Genomic DNA, 7967 nt, shown 5'->3' on the forward strand with positions numbered 1-7967 from the left:
CGCTTCCACATTTTTCACTATTAGCACATATTTTTTTGTTTTCTAAAATATCCCCACACTTGAGTTTTTTTTTTCTGGGGGAATACTTAGTCTTTAGCCATTTAAGCTTTTTAATGCGAATTCCGACATTTGCCAAATGAAAGAACCCGGTTATTGAATCCTTGATAAGTGACTAATTTATGCTATATTTGAATGATATTTTATGTTATTTTTAGTCATTTTGGCTATATTATTGGAAGAAAATGGATCATTCTGGCTATAATTAATTTAAAATGCTTTCAAGTGATTAAATGAGGTTTTTGTCACTTTTTACTTGCATTTTATCCATAATTTGTATAGGAGTTAGAAATATACTTCATTTGGATGCAAAGGAAAGTTGACAGTTTTGATATATTTTCGTATTTTGACTATAACTTGTGCTACAATGATCAGATTGAGATGATTCTAAGACCATTGTGAAGATAAGAGATAGATCTACAAATCTTGTGGAGACATCCAAATCCAGTTTGAAGGTTTTCCAGGTCACAAATCCGAATTATAGTAGCTAATTTTCTATAGTCGAAGCTGAGACAAGGCAGTGAGCAGTCAAGAGTATTTCTATCATTTCTCTGCCTACACAAATCCAAATGAGGTGATTCTTGATGCATTGAAAGATAACTCAAAGGGCTATAAGTTTCATGTTTTTGTCAAGAGTTAATTCAGCTTCTATCATCAAAAAAAGTTCAGTTGAGGTTGAGACAAAATTAGAACAACATTGAAGATTGAACATAAATTGTACAAGAAGACAGGGGAGTAATCCGGCCGACAATCCGACTAGATTCTGGCCGGATTCTTGGTCAGAATCTGGTCAGAAATGGCTACTCTCCACTTGCACAACTTGTTTCCTCCAATAATTCACAGCTATTGATGGACATTGACAACCGCGCAACTGTAAAAAGGGATGTTTGAAGCCTCATTTCTTGACTAGAGTCCTCTATATATAGCCATAGATTTTCAAGATTAAAGAAAGCTTAGAGAGTGCAAGAAACACTACAAAAATGTAGTTTTTTGGTTCTTTAGTGTAGAGTAGTGTAGGATAGTTTAGTTTTAGATAGTTTATCCTTTCTTGTATGTTAGCTACATGAAAATGAAGATGGAGATGAAGAAGGCAAGGAAAGAGCTCAAGTGACAAGGGTTACTTTACTTTTCCAACTCTTTATCTTTTGTATTAGATTCTAAGTTTAGTTAATATACAAGTTTTGGATTTTATGTTTATTATGTGTTTCTAAAGTTTATGCCTTGGGTTTGGTTGAACTTTTTATGATTGTTAGTGTTTATTATTTGGCTATTTGATGCTATTATTTTGAGCAAGTTATTTAGCACTTTAACTCTTTAAATCATGATTAGCTTGGTACCATTAATTGTGATTATCTAAAGGTGTTGTTTCTTCAATGAAAATTGAGATTTAATACTAGTTCAAGAAGTGCTAAACTTAAGGAGTACACTCACGAGAGTAGATGTGCACCTATATGGTTTTAGTGATTCATTTCATGTAATTTCATAGAAGAAATGAACTTGTAACTAATTTCATAACCACGAGAGTAGGTATGGATTAGTTATAAGTATAGTTGATTCACTATGAAAGTAGGTTTCACATGCATAAGGAAATTACGCCATAACTAGTCAAGATAGTAGTACTCAATGATCCAAAAATAGCACTATAGTTAGGAATATCATAACCTAAGAAGTTTTCATTTGTTATTATCTTGTATAAGTTTAGCATAGTTTTATTTCTTTTAATTCATTGATCATCTAAATAATAGAGAAGTTTTAGTAGTGCCGGTAATTGTTCAATCTTTCTCGTGAGATCGACCCGATATATGTGCTAAACTACTAGTTGACATGTATACTTGCAATCAAAACGGGTATAAATTGGATTTAAACATGTACTTATAGTAAAATCCCGTGAAGTTTTTGGCGCCGTTACCGGGGAAGATTTGCCAATATCGGTACCAAGAACAACTTTATTAATTTAGACATTTTTCTTGTTTTTCTTGTGTTTAGTGTTATTTTGTTGTGTCTTATATGTTTGTTGAGTCTTTATTTGTATGTTTTCATTTGTGTGTCAAGTCATCTATTCTTCTTGACTAAACTTGTTTTGAATTATTTTAAAAGCATGTTTAGGGGTTCAAGGAGAATAGAATAAATGGGCAGACAATGCTTGAGAAGTAGAAGGTCTGCAACGAATGGTTACTACGTGCAAAACTCCTTTGATAGAGGTAACTAAAAAATTATCAAAGGTATGTCTTTCGAAAATGGTTGAAAGAGTTTAAAGGCTAAATTTGATGTTATAATGTTACAAGTTCAATTGAACACCATTATGCATAAAATTGAGCAAAAGAGGAATGTTAATACTTTTAATTTTTATCATATGATTTGTGACTTGTGTGGAGCTTATCATGCTACTCATACATGTAGAAAAGTACAAAATATGAATTATTATGGTGAATTTGGGCATTATAATTCTTGTTTTGATCAAGAAAACCCTTATCGGGGGAATTCTTATGCTTATGGTTGAGATAATCAATGTGCATATAGTGATTCTCCATGTTTTTATGATTACCAACTCGAATGTGTCTAATTTGAATCTAAACCCTCTTGGAAATTGGCAATAGAAAGGTTAGCTAATGCACCTCTATCTTGGAAATTAGAAAGTGAAACATTAACTAATGGTTCTAATGCATCTTGGGAGCTAGCTGTAGAAAATTCTATAATCAATTTTAGCCATAGAAAAGTTAACTAATGCGACTTCTGGTCGTTTTGATAGGGTTGAGGAAAGATTAGATGAATTAACCTCGCACTTTTGTAGAATACAAGAACTGTGAGGACTCGTAAAATTTACTTATTTAATCTCCTATTTCTAGCTTATTTAATTATTTATTTGGCCTTTTATTCTGAATATTATTTTCTAAGCTCTTGAGACCTAATTACATGGAAATATATTTTCATTATATTTTTAAATTGACTAGTTTCAAAAATTAATTTCCGGGAGCTCGTTTAGTGAAAATAGTGAACACGTCTTTGGAAATCTTGATCGATTGAGAGTACAATAAATTTGGAATATTGGAGACATGTACAATGGACCTAAATTAGGTATTTTAATGTTTAAATACTCAAGTGATAGTTATTAGTACTATCGTTATAAGAATTTCTTAGAGATTTTGCGTTATCGCGCTTAAATTGGAAATACGCATTTTCACACGCACGATTTAATTGAGGGATTTTAGACCCTTATTTTGGGACAATTAAGAGTGAATAATATTTATATGAATGGAAGTGCATTAGAGGTTTAGTGCACTAGTGAAACAAATGCAAGAGGAATCGAGCACAAAACGCAGGAGAGTTGACTTTTGGAGCATTTTGGGCCACACATTCTTAAGCTTCTCATGGGTGCATCACACTAGATCAAAACCCTTCAATTCATCATCTAAAGTGCCGTACAACTCCTTCTTTTTCTGCTCCAAGAACAGCCGGCCAAGGAAACAAAAGAAACCACTCAAAGCTCTTCAAATCCCATCTTCATTTCTTCAACAAAACACCACCAAACTCCACCAAAATTGAACCACACCTAGCTAATCACTTGGTGATCATCTTAAGCTAGAAAAGGGGCTTCATTTCCATGGTTTTCTTGAGCTTCAAAGTGACGAAAAATTCTGATTTAGTCATCAAGAGAGGTAATGAACGATCAACCTCTTAATTCTTGATTTATGGAAGTTAGATTACACTCATGAGCTCTTGGATTCTCATGGGTAGCTTTAATTTAGTGCAACATAAAATGGGTGGGCTCTATGAACTCCCACCTTTGTCTTGGGGACTGATTTCATGCTTGATGATGGATTTAATGTTGGTTTAATGCTCAAAATGGTAGATTAATGGTGTATACCTAGTAGAAACTTCAAGGGGTGCATGGAGAAAAAAAATTCTGATTTTGCCCCTGCTTTGATTGTACCCTTTTCTGCAGAATTTTGAGGGTTTAATGACTTGATTATGTTGTTTACATGTTATATGAGTTGTGTAGAAAGTTTCATTGAAAAATATTGAGGTTTGGTTGGTCAAATGAGTTGATTTCCAAAGTTAGCAAAACTGGAAAATGAATCCCGTATTGCCCAGGCAGTCATTTTGTATCGGCCATAACTCTTCACTTCGATGTCAAAATCAAGTGCCGTTTGTGGCATTGGAAACTAGACATTCCCAGCTTTCCATTAGTACCAATTTCATGTTCTGGTTCCCCTTGAGTGAGTCACACCATTCGATTGAAAATCACTGTCCTGTTTCGTTTCTCTCCAGGAGACAGGACAGGACTTGTATCTTGATGCTCAAAAACGAGCTGTTTGTGAATGTAATTTGAAAATGGTTTCTTCTGATAAAATTCAGCTTTATGAGAGAGCTTTCCAACGCCATCAACCACACCCAATTCCAAGTTGAATCGAGTGAGTTGTGGCCAAAGATTAAAACTGCTATAGTGATAGAATTTTCTACTTGGACAGATTTGTAACTAACAATGATTTGGGACTTGTTGTTTTGGAAACTTTGACGTCCAACATCTACCAAACTTTATATTAGATGTTCCTTGGACTTTGTTTCACAAATAAACCAGATTTGGGTTGGTTGCTTTGGACAAAATGTTTAAAAAGGAAAGAAGAGCTAGAAGACAATTTTATCTTGGGAAATTTCTTGAACTTTGATGGTTTAGTTAACTACCTTCCCGTGTGAATTTTCAAATAAAATTTGATAGAAGAGTAATCCTCATATGGAGGTTTAATTGTGCAAAATTTGGTAATATTCTAAGACCATTTTGATATGCAAATGATGTCACAAAATTCACTCATCGAATCTGGAAACTTTTCGTTTTCTCTTAGCCAAATGGTCAAATCTGATTTGGAGAGTTTTATTTCGAAAATTTGGATGTCAATGGTCTTTAAATTGCTCAGTGGATGTTTATGAACTCTTGGTTTCAATAATAGAGAGATTTGGAACTGATTTCATGGTACAAAAAGTTTGTAAACAAAAGAAAAGTGAGAAGGTAGTTTAGCCTTGAAACTCTTCATAAACTTTGGTTGTTTTAATGACTGCCTTACCGTGAGAGTTTTTGTATGAAACTTGGTAGAAATGTTGTTCACACATGGAAGACTTAGTGTACCAAGTTTTATGTATTTCCAATGCCAACTCGATGACCAAATGATACTTCGAATCTTGTCTTCAAACCTGGAAAATAGCCCACAGTCTTAACTTTTTCAGCAACTTGGAGTACTATATCTTGGTGCTCGAAACTCCGTTTCTCATTCCGCTTGCTTTTTTATACTCTTGGATTTCAACACTAACTAATTTTCAAATTTCAAAGGTTAGTTCAAAACAAGTGAATTTTGCTGAATTTCCAAAGTTGGCCGAAAATCAACTTAAATCTGTCTTGGTAATTCAAGTTACGAACTTTGAACCAATTTTTGAATGTCTTCCACTTGGATTCATTGAAAAGTGTCTTCTAATAACTTTTATTACTTTCAAAGAGGTTTCCAATGGTATCAAGTTTTCCAATTTTGGACTTTCAGAGAATGAGTTATGATTTTTCCAACAATGCCCCTAAATCCGATAATTCTTAACTTTTTGAAAATATTTGCGCGGGAAACATTTTCATAGAAATCCGGCCGGATATCCGGCCAGTTCTTCGCCGGATTGTGACGTGTCTTATCTTCATCCGACTTCGGTCATTCGTTTGAAAAATGATTTTCTTGATTTCATACTTACTTGCTTCCATCCAATGATTTTGGGGATAAAAATCGGATTATTCTTGAGTTTTTGAACTCTACTCTTGGACCTTGATTTTACGAGGAAATTTAGGCTCATCATTGCGATATTTTCTAGATTGTACTAGTGTGTGACCCTTCGTGATAATTGGGGATTTTAAACGATAGTGTGTAATAAACAACGATTGTTTGCTCAGGCACTCGAGGGAACCTTCAAGAGGATCTCGGAGCGGACACCTAAAACGCTTGTTTGAGAACTACTCGCTTGTTTTGACTAGGTGAGTGTTCCATATAGGAATACGTATTTGAATAAGTTTAGGACATGTTTATTTCATGATTATTAATTGCTAAGTACTATGTGTTAAGTATTTACCATACTCATGCCTATTTAAGGAATGTATACTTGCATTGCATATCTCCATGAATTGGTTAAATGATTAACCATATCAAATGACCATATGAACTCGATACATGCTTAACTTGCTAGATTGCTTGCTTAGCCTACTCGATTTTTTTTTGAAAAATGGAGTCGAGTGTGTACTTTATCGCACTCGTTCTCTTTTGAGATGAATAACTCATGCTTGGAAATGCTCGAATAACATGACTTGGTATGCTAAGGTTGCATACGTCGTTGGAGTGAATCTCCTCGACTCTCACATGGTAAAAATGGGATAACGGCCAATGATGGCCTATTAATATGACAAATGCCTGTCAATTAACCGTCACTACTCAACCGTTAATCGTCAACCGTTAACCGTTAACCGTTAACCGTTAACCGTTAACCGTTAACCGTTTACCAACCCACATGACTACCTGATTACTTGACTATCTGCTCACATGATTTCCAATCTGCATGACTCTTCGATATTCGTGAATTACATGCTTCCATGAAATCAACTTGTATTGCTTACGTGCAACGTGCTAAGTATCCACTTGACTACTTGATTATCATGAATCACATGTTATATGAAACTGTCCATTATTATTAGGCGAGTGTATACTTTACCTCACTTGACCTACTCAAATGATGAATTTTACCTTTTGTCGAATTACTTGGTTACCGTGCATGTTGTAAGCTCTAAACTGAACTTGGGCCCTACCCTTGGTTACTGACTTACTTGAGCCAGGATTGGGCTCGGTCGGGTAGGTTGGAACCCTGGGCCACCGTTTCGGTATACTCGAGTAATACCACTGGAGGGATAAGGTGATGGCCAATCAAACCGAGGGGATCCGGAAGTCATAAGGTGCAGATGACCGACAGAGTTCCACTGGAACACCGTATCCTACAGTATATGTTTACCTTGTATCATGATAATTGTTTCATGCTAAAATTCCAACATGAAATCCTGAGCTATGCCTGTGATATGCTCCATACCTGTTACCTGTCCAATGTACTCATATCATGATATCTGTTTCATGTTAATGCTCCATACCTGTAATATGCTTAATTACTCGCACCTGTAATAAGTTCCAATCACTCGTGAACTATACATGCCAATGTCTTGAACCATGATAACTGTCTCATGATAAATGTCTCATACCATGATACATGTCTCAAATTACCCGTATAATGATTATCACCTCATGATAACATGCCATTGTGTAACCTTGAACCATGCATATGATATGCCCAACCTACTTGATTTATTTGAACTGTTAGAGTGTCTTGGAACCTCACTGGGCTGTGTAGCTCATTCCACGTTGTGATTTTCTTTTACAGGGTTCGAGACCAAGGGTGCTCGTGCGTAGTACTAGATTGTTTTCTTTTGGAGACTTTAAATTATATTATAACTGATAGCTATTGTACTCTTTTCCGTTGGATTGTATTTAAGCTTGAAAGTTATATAATTGTAAGTGTGAGATATTTGAAGTACTTTAATTATGTATTGAAGTTACTTAAAGTATTTTGAGCTTTCGAATAATGGATTGTAGTAAGTCCTGGCGAGAGTTGGGTAGGCGTCCCGCGGATACCCTTTGGTTCGCCTTAGGGAGAAGTGGGGGCGTCACTAGAACAATTACATGTATTGTGTGAAGTTATTTTTTCTAATAATATGCATTATGACCCTAGCATGAATGATGAGCATGTTGCAAGTGAAAATGGATTGCATTTTGATGAAAATGATAAATTTCAATTGTGTTTCACAAAGAAAATGTCCATTTCACATGATAGTACTTTTGGAACTAACC

General features: G+C 34.9%; 1 long non-coding RNA gene across 1 annotated transcript; it reads left to right on the forward strand.

Annotated features, from left to right (window-relative positions):
- The first annotated feature begins 3494 nt into the window (after positions 1–3494).
- On the forward strand, positions 3495–7702 carry LOC113691674 (uncharacterized). Its single transcript, XR_003448760.2, has 3 exons — positions 3495–3713; positions 5978–6058; positions 7501–7702. It is a non-coding gene; the product is annotated as an uncharacterized lncRNA (long non-coding RNA).
- Positions 7703–7967: the final 265 nt, after the last annotated feature.

Source organism: Coffea arabica, chromosome 6c (assembly GCF_036785885.1).
Source record: "Coffea arabica cultivar ET-39 chromosome 6c, Coffea Arabica ET-39 HiFi, whole genome shotgun sequence".
In the NCBI taxonomy this organism is placed as follows: domain Eukaryota; kingdom Viridiplantae; phylum Streptophyta; class Magnoliopsida; order Gentianales; family Rubiaceae; genus Coffea; species Coffea arabica.